Raw genomic sequence first — 18,558 nt, forward strand, 5'->3', positions numbered from 1 at the left:
ATATATATATATATATATATATATATATATATTTAACAACAATATATAACAATATATAACAATATATAATAGCATATATATATTTAACAACAAGCCAAGGGCCTTAACTAGGTTGGTATCAGTACAATGGAAACAAAGAAAAGAGGAAACATTTCAAAGGGAAACATATTAAGATTATGTCTAAAAAGAAGTATAGGGATGTGTCAAATGACTCCATATTTTTAAGCATGGCTCCATGGAAGAATGGAATTATACGACACATATGATATACAAATTATATATTGGATATTATGCTAATTAGAGGAGAGAGCAGTGTATATAGCAGTCAATTCCAAATTTAATTTCTAACTCTGCCAGGCATCATCATAGTGAGCCTCAGTTTTCTCATGTGTGATGTGGGGAAATAATATTGTCCCACCTAGGTATTTAATGATTCAGCGAAATGCACTCATTCATTCATTAATTCACCCACTTAGCCATTCATCCCACAAACATTTATCAAGCCTCTATGTTCCAAAGATATGCTAAGCCAATAACAAGTGAAAGTACTGGGTAATGGTAAAGCATCATGGATATTAAAATTGTTGTTGAAAATTACATGATTTTAAGATATGCTATCATTATCATGTATTTAAATATGTTGAATTTAAGATTCTTAAACGGTGAGACAAAACTTCCATTTCAGGCTTCAAAAATAACGAGTACTACTCTGGCTTTCTCTACGTTCATGCATTCACTTGGCAAGTATTTATCGGGAATTTACAATGAACAAGACATCACGCAAAGCTCCATGGCCCTTTCAATGGCCTACCCAGGTTATTTCAGCCAAGTGTGTTCTGTCTGCTGGGACCTCTTTTGATCTGACTACATAATCATGAGGCCCGCCTATAAAACAAATCCAGGTCATGAAAGCCGGACTCAATCTAAAATCTGGTGCAAGAGAATAAATGCAGAGCCTGAGTGAGATGGGATGGATGAACAGACATTTACGATTCTGCGGAAGCCCGCAGAGAGGGGCCAAATCCGAGGATTCACGTGGAGGGGAATACCACCTCTAGAGATTTGGGCTTACAGGTTGTAAGAAGCAGCTGAAGTATGAATCTATACCGACTTATTCAAGACAGAACAAATTTATAAAGTATAACAGGATAAAGTAAAATTTAACATAGCCGGAAAGGAAGAGAGAATAAAAGAAAATCAAGTAGGAGAGATAAGATAAAGCCAGACCTAAAGCTAGTGGACAAAACGCCTGCCGTATAGTTCTGTACATTTTCAGAGAAGGATACAAATCTGGCTCTCAATTATTTATCTAGTTGCTCACACAAAAAGGGAAACGTGATCACTTCCATGATTTGGAGTGTTTTTAAGACCGCAGAGTTTGTTTAAGGAAAGCATAACTATTACTGAAAACAGAGAAAATATTCTTTTTAAGCACTCACAGGAAGAAAAACTGAATATCCATAGAAAATTTTATGACCTGGGTTCAAAATCGACACAAATGAAATAACAGGGTCTAGATTTGGAGACGAGCACTTAGAGTCTAACACAAGGGGTCAGATCCACTAGAACAACCACAACGTCAACTGCAGCGTTTGCTTTAAGCTGATCCATTGATACAGGCTTTGCACTCACTTGAGACAGTTTTGGACAGAACGACTCTGGAGTTCTAGAAGGGACAATAGGACCTCCCAGAGGGAGGTCCTGAGACATAGGTCTCAACATGTCATTTTCCTTCTTGGAAACTCCAAATGGCTTCCTAGTATCTGTAAAACATCAAACTAACTCTAAAGGTGTATGTCCTAGGGTTGTCTGGGTGGCTCAGTTGGTTAAGCGTCCAACTTTGGGTCAAGTCATGATCTTGCAGCCCGTGAGTTCGAGCCCCACATCGGGCTCTGTGCTGACAGCTCAGAGCCTGGAGCCTGCTGTGGATTCTGTGTCCCCCCCTCTCTATCTACCTCTCCCCCGTTCATACTCTGCCCTGCTCTGTCTCTCAGAAATAAATAAATGTGAAAAAAAATTAAAAAAATAAAGGTGTATGTCCTATTTCTTCAGTTAGTCCTCAAAATATTTTTGCAAATGTTTCCCCCATGAACCCTCCTCATGTATCTTCTCTGAGTCTTATATTATCTGTGCCTTTTCACAGCTTGTTTCCAAATCCCCTCTCTATTATAATTAATTTTATAGGTCTCGTGTCTCCTGTTAAGACTCTCTATGGGCAGGATTCACATTGAATTCACCTTGGAACCCGCATGGGGCCCAAGGACCACAGGGGGATGGACGTGTGGTCAACAAATATTTATTCACTCAAGTACATACCTGTTGAATGAATAATCATTCATTCAACTTGTGAAGAATTCAATGAAGAGAATGTCTAAGTGGTAAAAAGCTGAGCCTGCCCATCGTGTCTTTAACTGCAAGGTAATTTGCAACCTGCCCTATTTCCTTAACTCAATTCTGACATCCTGAAAGGCAGGGACTCTAACTTAAATTTCTTTGGACTTTTCAATATCTTCACTCAGTCTTGTACTTCAAAGGCTCCTAGAAATGTGCAGACTGGCGACAATTACGCAATCAGACCACTTTGGGGGCTCATCTCCTAAGGGCAGGGAGCCATGTTATCCACTCCAGACATCGGGTTTTAGGAATATTTCTTTGGAACCATAGCAGAGGCTGCAATATTCAAAATCTATCTTGTAAGGTGTGAAAATAATGGCAAGATTACATAAAAGTACACACAAATATAGAAAAAATAACATGTAAGATCTGAAACAATCTATAAAATGTATGTTTTTTCAGCTAACCATAGTTATGTCTTCCTTGTATCTTAAAGCTTTTGATTAGAAATGTTCCAAATTACGTATTTTAGGAAAGGCATAGGTTATTTTTTCAAAATATTCTTCCCGGTTTAAAAAAATAAAATCTTTTGCATTATGCTTACTGAAATTATGTATGATACCCAAAGAGTGCCTTTACTCATTTTAGTCCTTCTTTCTGCCTGACGTTTTTCAAGTTCCTATTGCTCGTGTAACTTCAGGATAGCCTAGAAGCTGCCTGTTTTTATTTGATAAACACAACTTACAGCAGATAATTTATCAGTAACAAATATTAGATAGATCCAACTTTGGTCATTTTGCTCAGCCCTTTGTCACCAAAGAATTTAGCCCAAGAGTGTCATTTCAGGCCGCCCCATTAAACCCATTAACATGGGGTAACGACTTGGATCATGGCATACACTGAATAAGGTATGTTGACAACCCGCGAAAGTGTTAGGAGCCACGGAAGAGATCTGATTACGGGACAGATTCCAGTTTAAGTAACTTACAAAACCCCAATTACAAGCAAATGTACGATATATTATTTGTGCTCTGCAGAGGGAAGAGAGTAAAGTTTTAATAACTTTTCCTAAATAGCAACTATGCTATTGATTGGTGAGGTGAAAGGTACCATAGAGACAAATAACGATAATACGGATTTTTCTTTTGCAGTGGGATATTTTCTTGAATAAGTTATGTATCTGTCTCTCTGAGCTTCATGTATTTTATAGTGCTTAAAGAATCTAAAAGATACAGTGCCTGACATACCATAAGTGTTAAATAGTAACTTATTAATGCCAGAAAAGAAAGAACTCTCTTTAGGGAAGAACATTATGAGGGAAAACAGTACAGCTGACCCTTGAACAACGCAAAGGTTAGAGGCACTGAGCCCCTGTGCAGTAAAAAAAAGCTGAGTATAACTTTTGACTCTCCAAAAAAACTTAACTACAAATAGCCCACTGTTGACCAGAAGTCTTACCAATAACATAAACAGTTGATTGATAGACTGCATTCTTACAATAAAGTAAGTTAGAAAAAAGAAAATACTAAGAAAATCATAAGGAAGAGAAAATACATTTACAATCCTGTATTTATGGAAAGAAATCTGTGTAGAAACGGACCCATGTTGTCCAAGGACCAGTTGCAACTGGGAAGCCTCGTCACTAATCAATACCGCTATCACAAGGCACAAGGACATACAATCAAGTGCGTCTGAACAGGAAGACTTTCTCCCTTCACGGGTACCAAAACAAGAATCTGAAATGTCGCAGGAATCAGAAAGCAACTACTGTCTGGCCGGAAGAGGGAATTTTAACCTCACAGTCATGAAGTCAGCCTGTCTCTTCTTCCCGTGTAGTATGACCACAGAAGCAAGTCAAGAATTTTCAAAAGGGGGGAGAGGAAGACACCTGTTTTTTTAAAACATACCTGGGCATGTTTACTGGTTCAATTTTTTTTTTTTTTTTTTTAATTAAAAGCAGCTCCCAGACTGCTGTGTGCAGTTCAGTCCCAGTTTTTCGCTGCTTTACAGCCTTGGGCTATGGTCTTTGGGGAACACTGTGGAAATGAACTCTGAAACAGGAAAGCTGGGGGATTAAAATATCTTTGTGTGCATGCGTGTCTGCGTGTGTGTGTGTGTGTGCGTGCGCGCGCGCACCCCTGTTCGCGTGGGAGGGACCGAAAGGTAAGTGTCAGGTGAGAGGCGAAGAGGAAGCTGAAGAGGTGTCCCCAAAGTCACCCCGACCACTCTGTCCCACACACCTTCCTTCACAAGCCTGTCCTCTTCCTTCCCTGGACCTCAGCTGTGGGGCGGCCCAGGTCCCTAGAGGAGAAGTACCCTGCTTCACAAGGGGGACAGAATCGAAGGGTGACAGCTGTGTTGTATGAAAACAATTGGTTGCAATGTGAATAAAATCCGCTAACAAAAGACAAATGGGGGTGGGAGGGAAGGAGAGGAGGAAGGAGGGCGGAGAGAGAGGCACACACCAAGGAACAAACACAATTTTAACTTTACTGAACCCAGAGAAGTGCCGTTAGGCAAGACACATCCTGGACATTCATTTGCCTATGGCTTGTGTACTCCTGGACGCTACGGGCAGCAGGCTGAATAAACAAATAAACTCTGCTTCTGGTCCCCTGACAGTTTATAATATGATCCACATACCGTGTTGAGCTACACAAACATTTAGAAGGAGCCAAACCCATTTACTGATGCTTAGCAAAGATGGGGCTGAAACCCTTCTTTCTAGATCGTAAAAAGTGTTCCTTCTCACTTCACTCCCTGGTTAACATCCCTAACTTTCTCCCACCGGTTACAAATGAAACCTGAGTTTTCTTCGAAACCGACCTCTTTGTTGTTGTTTGTTTTAATGTTTATTTATTTATTTTTGAGAGAGGGGGGAAAGAGAGAGAGAGAGAGAGGGCACAAGCAGGGGAGGGGCAGAGAGAGAGGGGGACGCAGAATCCGAAGCGGGCTCCAGGCTCTGAGCTGTCAGCACAGAGCCTGACGCGGGGCTCGAACTCACAGACCGCGAGATCATGACCTGAGCCGAAGTCGGATGCTTAACCGACTGAGCCACCCAAGTGCCCCTTTCCCTTGATTTTCTAATGGTAAATGTAGGTAACAACACCTCCTTCATCTGGCTACATTTCAAGAGCTACTAGGAAGGGCGCATAATATAAATTCAAAACATCTTATGACACTGAAATTAGTAAATTATACAATGAAAATGTCTCTTCTGCCCAGAAAAATCTCATATACATTACAGACATTGAGTTGCCTTTATTTTCCTCTGAGGAAAAAAAAAATGGAAGCACCAAGACTTTTCCTTATAAATGGGGAATATCTGAGTTGAGGAAATACGTCTTTTTTTGTCAGACCACACCTCAGTAGAGCTCACTGTAGAGCAAAAATATTTAGACATTCAGGGTGACTTCCAATTTCTCTCCTTTCCCTCCAACAATGCTGTATTAATAAGATACCCACCTAAACTACTATAGTGGAAACTGGAAATGAAAGGCCTCATCTCACTCAGAAAATTACTTCACATAAACTTACTCTTCTGGCTCAAGTCTTTGAAAGTGCACTGCTCAATGATGGACCCCTGCAAGCCTTTGGTTAAAATATGGCACCATGTAAACATTTTCACCACAAGTCATCTGTCACTTAAACATTTCATACAGCTGCATGCAAATCAAAGAAGAATTTAAAATGTGTTTTAGAAACCATACACATAAATAATATTGTGCTTACCACCTTCATCACCAGATGACTGATCACCAGATAATTTATATAAAGACATCTGAGTATGAAAAACTTAGAGATAAATGAGAAGACACAAAAGAAAGACTTGTACTGACTACAGGGTATAATTTCAGTGAGCACAGGTGAACTGATTTACTACTATGCTTAGTGAGAATTTGGTTTAGTTTCCTTGGGGTCAAACCTTGAAATGAGGATTAAAAGAAAGACTTAAAGGCTTTATTTATCTATTTATTTTTTTAAAGTTTACTTATTTTGAGGGAGAGAGATTCCCAAGTAGGATCCGTGCTCAGCCAGGGCTCAGTCTCACATATAGTGAGATCGCGACCTGAGCCGAAATCAGGAGTCAGATGCTTAACCAACTGAGCCACCCAGGTGCCCCAAAACTTAAAGACTTTAAATCTTTGCATTCTTTTTTCTGTGAGAGTTCACTGTACTTTCTACTTCAAACCATGTGACCACCCAGATCACCTGCCTACTCCCTTGCCATAAAATGCTAGAAGTGCTGGGTAAAATATATTAAATACCTTTTGGATTGATGCACTCAGCATACTTACTGAGTGTCTAACAGTTACACAGACTCTGTTCCAGGCAGGGAGGATGTAACAGGAAACAAAAGAGCCAAGAGTCAGCCTACCAGTGGAACTTTTACTTTAGGTTAATATAACTGAATTGGAAGAAAGAAGTGGCCAGGAACCAAGGGGAGAGAAAAATTGCTGACAGCATGTGAGATGACCTGGTAGCTTCTATGCGGAGAACTGCCTGTCTCTGTAACCTTTCTAATGTCCAAAGAAGAAACAAAACATAATACACCAGTTGTTACTGAGACCCCTACATATATGAGGCTTGACCCTTGAAATACTATACCCTCAGTCCAAGAGTAGACTTAAAACATCTCACTGCAAATGGAACAGTAAGGAAACTTGCTGTGTTGTCTTGAGTCCTACATGGGAAAGAAACCAACTCCTGAAATTTTTAACCACTAGCCTGGGCTTCTTTGGGGTTGGCATAGGAGATTCAGACTTATACTCTCAATGTAGTTTGGGAACTTCCAGCCAAAAAGTTAATATTAAAATTGATCCTGGATCTGCAATGCTCCTCCCTGGGGTAGCTTGCAGAAACAAATGCGAAACTTCTTTAAAGAATACGCTCTCAACCCAAGTCACAAAGGATTTCCATAAACAAAATACAGCTTTCAGTAAATTAACAGACTAAAGTCACAAAGTTTAAATGGGAACAATCTACCTTGCGCCAAATTCTACAGACAAAACAGCAGAACTGCTCTCCCCCAAAACTTCAGATAATATAATCATTTACTAAAACTTCAGTATGTTTAGGATGTTAAAGACTTGAAAGAAATGAAAACCATTAAGAATAAGACAGTATAAAAATGCAGTTAAAAAAAGTAGAATGTGTATAAATAAGAAAAATGCAGCCACTGAAATCAGAAACTTATTCTATGGTTTAAACAGTATATTAGATACCACTATAGAGAGTACCAGTGAATTGGAAAAGAGATTTGGGGAAATCACTCCGATGTCATCAGAGAAATCAAGAGTGCTTAAACATGAAAGAGTAGTTCTAAGACAAAAAAAGATAGGATAACAGAGCTCAGTATACATCCAGACAGAGTTGCAGAGCCAACAACTGAGCTTTCTTTAGAGTTGCTTAAACAGCTTTCTCCAAAGTTCCTAATATCATGCTTATGGCATATAGAACATGAACGTACTGATCTCTTTTTCATTTCATATGAATTATCTCTGCTATTCTCTTTTTTGTTATTGGATAAAAGCTTTTGGCAGGGGTGATATTTTATTTCAAAGGTGACTTCTCCTAAATTGTAGTAACTTCTCTTTGAGGAGAACTCAGACTTCAATGGTTGCTGCTCAAGAGTATGTAGCTAATCTAAAATGTCAAACACCCTAACTTATTTCAGTGGATGGAAACAAATGTAATGGCTACGTTCTGCTTGTGAAATAACTCGGTGTTTAGTATACTTAACCCTAGTAATGCCGCAGATTTATCCTCCATGAAATTCTTAGTTTTGCACAATCATTTCTTATAGAAACATACATAAAACATACCTATTACACATGCATAGAAAACTGGATAAAAATACCTTTAAAATGCCTCAGTATATGTTTCAGGATATTCTTCCACCCATTTTAAAGTACTTTACCTGAGAGAGTAAGCAAAAAGGGAAGAAGTTGTCCTAGTCTTGACAATAAAGAATTGTTGACATATGATCAATCAAAACTTCTTTTCTCTCTCATTACCTAATGATCATTTGATTTTAGTGCAATTAAATTTTATTGACTTTCAATGGAGTACATGACATGATATAATAAAGCACATATTTGTAATACGGATAAGGATAGGCTAGGAGGCAACTAAATGCTATTATACATAACAAATGGCTTTAAAGAATAAGAAAAGCAAATGGAATATTCGAAATGACGTGAATTTGCTATGCTTTTCAGTTATCACAGAGGAGATGTCTTGTATAGAAGAAGATGTCTTGTATAAAAGGAAACAGAAAGTATAGGGTTTAGTTCTGGCTTTAACTAAACCACATATAAATCAATTAACTTCTGGGGCTCAGTTTTTCTTCTCTGTAAATAAATGCTGTGGGGAGCAAGGTGGGTTCAGACAATGAATTCTGAAGTTTTTTAGCTTTATAATTCTTTTGGGTACAACATGATATTTTCTTGAAACATTAAATTATGTTATAAATATTCAAAATTTAAGGTAATTAAAAGCCCCATATTATCTTAAATTATACATATAAAGCATTTAAGGAACATACAATAAAAAATTACTTTATTTCAACTGTAAGTATTATGAAAACTCCACGACATTAATTCATGCCACAAATACCGTACCATATTATCTTGTTATAAATGTTAAAAATAATATTTTTATTCTAAAATAAACCATGCTGTACTCCATATGTTGTAAACTAGCAACATCTTAAGGAACATATAGTCAAAATCATTTTGTATCAAACTTAAATTTACTTCAGATTTTACTATTAAAATTTTTTGTGTAAACAATTAATTAAAAAAAGCCAGCATGAAACTTTCAAGCCTAAAAGAAAACTAACGAATCTCTTAAAAGTTATGGGTTACAATACATTTTAAAAATTAAGAACTGGGGCGTATGGGTGGCTCCGTCAGTTACGCGTCCGACTTCGGCTCAGGTCAAGATCTCATGGTTCGTGATTTCAAGCCCTGCGACGGGCTCTGTGCCGACAGCTCAGAGCCTGGAGCCTGCTTCGAATTCTATGTCTCCCTCTCTCTCTGCCCCTGCACTGCTTGCACTCTGTCTCTGTCTCTCAAAACGTGAATTAGCATTAAAACATTTTTTTTAATTAAAAATCACTTTTAGGGAAAAGAGATTTTTACTTCATCCAAACCTTTTTCTGATTTTTATTTTTTAAATATTTCAGCAAACACAGGAAAAATAAGTGATCAGAAAACACACAGAAAGTATCCAACAACACTGCTGATCTCATTTCCCCCCAAATACTAACTTTGCCATTGACATTTTCCCTAGCATATTATTTGATTTCATATTTGTTATCTGCAATTTATTGAGTCCAGATTGTCTATAAAGGTCTTAATTTTGAAACAGAATAAAATCTTTGACGTTTCCTTCCAGTCACGTGATGGCCTCTAGGTAGGGAAGCGTGTTACCACAGACACTAAATATCATGGAGATGCAAAAAACCTAACAGAACCCGCTGTATCCTTCCCATTCTTGGCGTGATCAATGAGAGCGATTTCTTAAGTGGAAACCATGCAATGATGCTCTTTGATTAAAAGGGAAACAGTCACAGTCTAAGCTGACACTTGCTTCCTTGCTGAATGCCCTCCTAGGTCAATAATTTTGGGATAACATTTGGTGTGTACGTAACATAAAAGCCCCTTACCAGTATGTATTTTTTCTGCTGCTTTAATGACTTTGCAGTGAAAAGAACTGCAAAGTACTATAGAAATATGAGTTACTGTTGTTTAGGAGATTAATGATCTGGATTTTCTGAGGCTTTGTTGTGACTTTTAAAGTAGTAGTAAGCATGATTTGTTGAAGCTGGAAGGCTGGGGCTTTTCTACAGGATGCTAACTGCCACTAGAAACCTTCCTCTCAAAATAGAGGTTCGGAAGAAAGCAGGTGACGAAGATATCCTTTCGCAGATCATCTGATCTTTTCTTTCACGAGCCCACGAGCATTTTCACGGCCAGGTATTAACATTTTCCATCGAAGAGATAAGTGGATTTACAATGCAGAAGAGTAACGATCTGGTAGAGGAGGCCGCTCAGGCTGCCATGATAAAACAGAATGGGGGACTTAAACAGTAGAAATTAATGTTCCCACAGTTCTGGAAGCTTGGAGTCCTAGATCAAGGTGCAGCAGAATCAGTTTCTGGTGAGGGTTTCTTCCTGGCTTGCGGGTGGCTGCCTTGCCCGTGTCCCCACTTAGCTCCTGGAGAGAGCAAGCTAGCTCACTGGCATTTCGTCTTACAACAGCAATCCTGTGGAACCAAGGCCTCACCCTTACGATCCCAAGTAACCTTAATTACTACTTTAGAGTTCCCATCGCCAGATGAAGTCACATGGGGGGGGGGTTGGGGCTTCAACATATGAACTTGGGGAGAAACACACATTCAGTCTGTAACACGTGGGTGCAAGCTCCCTCTCTAAAATTTAGTAACTGTGTAACCTGAGCAAATCAATTTCATATTCTAAACTCTCCAATGCCTCATCTGTACAACGGGGTTAATAATCACTCCTATACAGGGAATTAAAAGAGATAATGTATATTTTAGAGTATTTTTATAAACTGTGAAGTATTAATATATATACGTGTACTTTTTTTGGCTAAAGAAAATGTTTATATGTGAGCATGTCCGTAAGATAATTTAATATTTTTAAAAAATTTTTAAAAATATTTTATTTTATTTTATTTTTGAGACAGTGAAAGCAGGGGAGGGGCAGAGGGCGGGGGGCAGAGGATCTGAAGAGGCCTCTGCGCTAGAGTCCAACGCGGGGCTCACACTCACAAACTGTGAGATAGCGACCTGGGCTGAAGTCGAATGCTCAACCGACTGAGCCACCCAGGTGCCCCAATAACTTCTTAATTTCTTTCTACAAGGTTTTTATCTATTTTTAAGTGTTTTTATTTATTTTGAGAGCAAGAAAGCATGAGCAGGAGAGGGGCAGAGAGAAAAAGAGAGAGAGAATCCTGAGCAGGCTCCATGATGTAAGTGCACAGCCCAATGCGGGCTTGATGTCCTAAACCGTGAGATCATGATCTAAGCTTAGATCAAGAGTCAGACCGACTGAGCCACCCAGGTGCACAAGAAAGTCTTTAAAAACATTCCATTTTCATTTATAAGGGCAAATATATACCTAAAAATAGTTTTAAAAGGATCTCTTAATATCACTTAGAGTGTTTACACAGGATAATGCATCACTAGCATAAAAGGTGGAAAGAGTGTACATTATTACAGAGATAATTCCACGTGTGTGGCTAAAGTGTGCTTCCATCTTATATAATGAACTCATACCTGGAGGCACTAATTTGTACTCTTTGCATTTAAAGCAACGTACTAGAAACCATGCTCTCACTGAAACATGGGAAAACGTAAAAGTGAATGAAACAACTTGGCTTTCTATGGCATTGACTTTGAAAATCTGATTAAGACAGATGTCTTTAGCTGATCGTTCTTCAATGTCACGTTGTCATACTTCCCATCAGCAAGATGTTTTAAAGGCGTTCGATTAATATTGCATGCCAGAACTGAAATTACATCCTTTGTCGTTCGGTTCCTAATGGCGCAAGTGATATCTATCAAGTAGTGTTTTATGAAGCGTGCGTGATTTTTATTGCAGGCTGTTTTCACAAATCTTCTTCAGGTTTTGGAAAGACTGCTTAGGGTTTACAATAAATAGGCCCTTCTGCTGAAAATCAGGATGATTCTTTTAAAACTGAGGTGAAGTCTGGATTAGTAGAATTTACTTATCAATAAAAAAATCCTCTACCGGAATCTGTTGTATTCCCATGTGCATGGTCTTGAATATATCTGCTTTGCCTGAATATTTTACTAAATCGTTTGTTATACACAAAATACGTGCCAAGCACACATCACTCACAAAACCTTCATCGGTGTGCACGTGCATTATCTTCGAGTAAGGAAAGCATGTGGGATGTGGATGCAGTTTAGACTATTTTACACTCACTGGGTTTGTGCTACAGAAGTATGTATTTTATTTTCTAAATATAATCACTAATTTATTTTTTTAACTTCATTTATTTTGAGAGAGAGAATGTATGCATGTGACTGGGGGAGGGGCAGAGAGGGAGAGAAGGAATCTCAAGCAGGCTCCATGCTGTCCGCACAGAGCCCGACAGGGGGCTCGATCCCACGAACTGTGAGATCACGACCTGAGTTGAAATCAAGAGTTGGACACTCCAAGACTGAGGCCCCCAGACGCCCCAATTACCAATTTATTTTTAAGACAAATTAGTGTCTTGACATTAAATTCCAAAATTTCTGAAACTCGATATCAAACATGTCATTTTCATTTATTAAAGACCCAAAATCATAATATAATCTTCCATATATATAAGTTAGGACATTACAAGTGAAAAAAAGAAATTTTTGTATTTGATATACACGTGTATATATATATGTATGTATATGTATGTGCATACATATACACACATATACGTATGTATACACATATGTGTATGTGTATATGTGTATATATGTATACACACATATGTATACATATGTGTACATGTATATATGTATGTGTATGTATATGTATATACACATATGTATGCATATGTATATGTATATATGTATGTATACACGTGTGTACATGTGTGTATGTATATATATGTGTATATATATGTATACATATACACAAGATACCATATATATTGCTCTGAACATACATATATATATGCATATGTATATATGCATATACACATATGTATACATATGTATATGTATATGTATACACATGTGTATGTGTACATGTGTGTGTATATATGTGTATATATATGTATACATACACACACGATACCATATATATATTGCTCTGAACATAAACCAACATATGTAAACTCCTGACTCTATCTTTAATATATTCTATTCTTTCATCCTCGGTTATCTTTATAAAATTAGGGGGGATAGATTATGATTTCTAATATCTTTTCCCAGTTAAAAAAAATTCCACAATTCTCTAGCGTTTTTTACGTGTGTGTGTGTGTGTGTGTGTGTACGTGTATGTGTCTGTGTGTACGTGCACATACACACAGTTTAAAGCTTTGGATGCTAACTTCTAAGTATCCCATGCTATTACACGTTATTTTGGATTTTATAAAATATAAATGTACTCAAGAGTTTGGGCATCTGCGTGCCTGGTCTCTTTCTCTTCCTCTGCTGTGTAGCTATGGTGGCCGTGAAGACCCTGAGTCCCAAGGCCGAGGTGCCCAAGCCCAGGTGGCCCAAGGGCTGCAGGATGCTCTGAGGACCAACTCGGGGCCTAAGGGCACCATGAAAATTCGTGCTTCTGGAGACATCAAGTTTACTAAGTACAGCAACGTGCTGCTTTGTAAAATGCAAATTCAACACCCAACAGCCTCCTTACGAGCCAAAGTAGCCCAAGATGACATGACTGGTGAGTGAGCCACCCCCAGCGTCCTCATCGTTGGAGCACTGGCCAAACAGGTGGATCTCTGCATTTCTGAAGTTCTTTGTACCAGAATAACAACAGTCAGATTTGAATCTGCAAAGGAAAAGGTACTTCCGTTCTGGAACAAGTCAAAGTGAGCAAAGAGATGGACAGGGTAACACAGAGCGTTGGCCAGAATATCTCCACATACTAAAGCTCACGCTGAATGTGCTACTGTCCTAAGAGGCTGTGGCGGACTCCATCTGGGCCGTTACAAAACAAGATGAACCTACTGACTTCTTCATGGTTGAGGTTAAGGAGATGAAGCGTAAATCTGAAACCAATACAAGCTTAATCAGAGGTCTGGTTTTGGACCAAAGGGCCTGGCATCCTGATGTGAAAAAAAAGACGGTTCATAATCCTCATATGTGCAATGTGTCATAAGATTGTCAAAAAAAAAAAAAAAATAAGCGAATTCTTGTCTTTCACAAGAATGCAGAGGAGAGACAGAAAGTAGTAAAAGCGGAAAGAAAATTCTTTGAAGATGTAATTTAAAAAATGATAGAGCTGAAAAAGAAAGTCTGTGCGGACTCAGAGAAAAGATCTGTTGTTATTTAATCGAGGGAATGGACTGTTTTCCTTAGATGCTCTTGCAAAAGAAGGCATAGCAGCTCTGTGCAGAGCTAAAGGGAGAACTGTGGAAAGGTTGATTCTTGCCTGTGGGAGGGTAGCTTTACATTCTTTGGATGACCCAAATCCTGATTGTTTGGGACATGCTGGTCTTGTCTACGAGGATACACTGGGAGAAGAGAAGTTCACCTTCATTGAGAAATGTTAACAATATTGGTCAAAGGACCAAATAAGCACACACTTACTCAAGTCAAGGATACAGTAAGAGATGGCTTGAGGGCTGTTGAAAATTCTATGGCTGATGGTTGTGTCATCCGGGGACTGGTGCAGGGGTGGTGGCAATGGCAGAAGCCAGATCATAAGCCTGGTATAAAGGGGAAGCCCAACCTGGTGTTCAAGCATTTGCTAACGTGCTGCTCATGATTGCCATGGTTCTTGCCCAGAGCTCTGGTTTTGACTTTCCAGTGAATTAAAATTCAAGCTAGAGCAGAGCGTTCAGAATCTGGTGAACTTGTAGGTGTGGACTTGAACACAGGTGGGCCAGTGGTGGCAACAGACGCTGGCCCAGGGGATAACTATAGTGTGAAGAAACAGCTTCTTCACTCCTGCACTGTGACAGCCACCAATGTTCTCCAGGTTGATGAGACCAAAGGAACTGCAATATCTTCTCCAGGAGGTTGAACCGAAGCTTTTCCCCTGTATCATCTGAACCATGAAGACGCAATGATCTTAAGAACGGAGCTACGGAATTTTTGTCCCAACTTCAAATGATTTGCAAAGGAATTTCCCCTATGAAGGGGAGAATGCTGGCATCCACCCAAATTCTTAAGTTCTGGAATTATAATTGCAGCATTTTTTAAACTGCACTGCAGTATACACACATAAAACAGGCCATTTTTACCAATGATCATGATGTTTGCTTTAGCTTCTCTGATCCAAAAAGTGCATGTTAGAAAAGCACGTGTGATCTACCTTGTTATTCAATATTCCTTCAAAAACAAAGCAAAAACATCTACTCAAGATAAAACAATTGATCAAAGACATTATAAAGGCAAATAGCAAAGGGTTTATTCTGGGATGTGTCTCCCTTGGGCTGTATCTCCATAGTTGATGTGAGATAAAGTTGGCTCTATCTCTCCCGAGTTAGCTGCGGTCTTTAGGGATCTCACAGACACGTGGCTTTTGCCAACTATACGTCTGTTACAAAGGAGAATAAAAATATTAACATTAAGATCGACAGTCTTATCCAGTGTTGCCCTGCACATTCATCTTGTTTGGATAATTGCACATTTAAAATTAGAGTCTACTTATCTGGTTCTAGACATTAGGGAATAATGCGCATGGAAAAGGGTTTTCAGATTCTAATTCCCCATGGCAGATCACTGCAATTCTCATTAATTCTATAAGGAAGAACTTGCCTCTCCTTCAATGTTTACTTGAATTTTTTCTGCTGTATGTGGTTCACTGAAGGAATGGCAATAGTTCACTTTAAAAACATTCTCTCCATTAGCAAGAATCGATTTTCTAAAGCATTCCAACACGTCCATATCCAGTCTATAACAAGTCCTTTAACCCCTAATGCTCAAAAAAAACCTGTGTGCTTAAAAGATAATGCTTACTGCAAGAAACAAGAAAAAAAGAAAAAGAAAAAAAGGAAGAAAAAGGAACTACATATTTTTCTATTTTATTTATTTATTTGTTTATTTATTTATAGCTAGCCATGAGTAAATTACTTTACCCAGTAATTCTAGAAAGGAGTCACTACACATCTAAAAGGGAGTTTCTAAAAATCTAGAATCTATAAAATGTAACTTTATACATCCTAAATGCAAAAGTGGGAGGCACCATGGGAGGGAGAAATCTATGGAGGAAATTTACACTCATTAAAGTTTATTAAATTCATTAGGCTATGTACTCAACATACATTATTTTATTTAATTCCACAGCCATTTATAATCTGTCACTACTTATTCCTATTTCATAAGCAAGGAAAGAAAGTTCTGAGAAATCAACAAGTCTGGCAATGGTCACAGAATAGGACTCCAACGCTTTTCATACTAATTTATACAGGAATAATTATTTTTGTCAGTTTTGATTTAGACATTTGTCAAGAAGAAAATGGAGATGAAAGGTCAGCTTTAAGATTGTACTGCAGACTCTGGAAACATTGGCCTTAAACAACACATTATAGCAGATGTACTTAACAGATATACACAGAACATTCCATCCAAAAACTGCAGAATGCACACTGTTCTCAGTGCATATGGGACATCTCCAAGATAGATCACAGGCTAGGTTATAAACCAAGTCTTAATAAGTTCAAGAAGACTGAAACCCTATCAAGTTTCTTCCTTAACCGTAATGGTACAAAACCAGAAATCAGTTACAAGAAGAAAACTGGGAAACCCTGAAAAATGTAAAAATTAAATAGTATGTTGCTGAACAACCAATAGGTCAATGAAGAAATCAAATAAGAAATGAACAAATACCTAGAAACAAATGGAAACAGAAATATGATATACCAAAATTTGGGGGTTCTTAAGAGGGAAGATCATAGTAATACAGGCTTACCTCAAAAAAAACAATCTCAAGCAATCTAACTTTACGTATAACAGAGCTACAAAAGAACAAACAAAGCCCAAAGTCAATAGAAAAGAGGAAATAATAAAGATCAATGAAACTAAAACCTGGTTCTTTGAAAAGATAAAACTGACAAACCATTAGATCAACCAAGAAAAAAAAAAGAGAGAGGGTTCTAATTAACAAAGTCAGAAATTAAAGAGAAGTTACTAATAACACCGTTGAATTAGAAATGATCATACGAGACTACTCTGAATAACTAGACACCAACAAACTGGACAAACTAGAAGAAATGAATGAATTCTTAAAAAACATACAGGGGCGCCTGGGTGGCTCAGCTGGTTAAGTGTCTGACTTCGGCTCAGGTCATGATCTCATGGTTTGTGAGTTCGAGCCCCACATTGGGCTCTGGGCTGACAGTTCAGAGCCTGGAACCTGCTTCAGATTCTGTGTCTCCCACTCTCTCTGCTCCTCCCCTGCTCACACTCTGTCTCTCTCTCTCAAAAGTAAAATAAAAAAAAAAAAAAGTTAAAAAAAAAACATACAACAATCTTCTGAGCCGTGAAGAAATAAAAAATTTGATTAACGTTAAAAGGCTGAAATCGGTAATCAAATACCTCCTGACAAACAAAAAGTTCAGGACCAGATGGCTTCACCAGTAAATTCTACCAAACATTCAAAGACGATTTAAAATCTATCCTTCTAAATTCTTCCAAAATATTGAAGAAGAGGGAACACTTCCAAATTCATTTTATGAGGCCAGTGTCACCCTGATATCAAAGCCAGACAAGAAAGCCACAAAAATGGAAAATTATAGGCCAATATCATTGATGAACACAGATGGAAAATTCTCAACAAAGTATTAGCAAACTTAATTCAATAATACATTAAAAGGATGATACGCCATGATCAAGTGGAATTTATTCCAGGAATGCAAGTTGGTTCAACATTATATCCATAAAGCAATCAACATGATATAGCACATTAATAAAGTGAGGACTAAAAATTCATATGGTCATCTCAGTAGATGCAGGAAAAAAATGTGATGAAATTTGACATCCATTTATGATAAAAAATTCTTAACCAAGTGGGTATAAAGGGAATATACCTCAACATTATACAGGCCACAGATGATAAATCCACAGTTGATACCATACTCAATGGTAAAAAGCTGAAAGCTCTCCCTCTAAGACCAGGAAATAGATAAGGAGGCCCACTTTTGTCATTTTTATTCAACATAGTATTGGGATTCCTAGCCATAGCAACTAGGCAAGAAAAAGAAATAAAAGGCATCCAAATTGGAAAGGCAATAGTAAAACCATCACCTTTTGCAGATAACATGATACTATATACAGAAAATCCTTAAGACCCCACCAAAAAAATATTAGAATAAACGAATTCAGTCAAGTAGCAGGATTCAAAATCAACATCCAGGAATCTGTAGCATATATATATATATACATATATATATATATATATATATATGTATACATATATATATATATATATAATTAATAATGTATTATCAGAAAGAGAAATAAAAAATTCCATTTATAATTGCAACAAAAGGAATAAAATACTTAGGAATGAA

The 18,558-nt window shown here is 37.9% G+C and overlaps 1 protein-coding gene and 1 pseudogene across 1 annotated transcript in view; one reads left to right on the plus strand and one right to left on the minus strand.

Annotated features, from left to right (window-relative positions):
• The window catches only part of TENM3 (teneurin transmembrane protein 3), a 294,059-nt gene that overhangs the window by 191,516 nt on the left and 83,985 nt on the right, over window positions 1-18,558 (minus strand). The gene's annotated exons all lie outside the window — the stretch shown is intronic.
• Window positions 13,206-15,069, plus strand: LOC125923464 (T-complex protein 1 subunit zeta-like; annotated as a pseudogene).

Source organism: Panthera uncia, chromosome B1 (genome assembly GCF_023721935.1).
Source record: "Panthera uncia isolate 11264 chromosome B1, Puncia_PCG_1.0, whole genome shotgun sequence".
NCBI classification, from domain to species: Eukaryota; Metazoa; Chordata; class Mammalia; order Carnivora; family Felidae; genus Panthera; species Panthera uncia.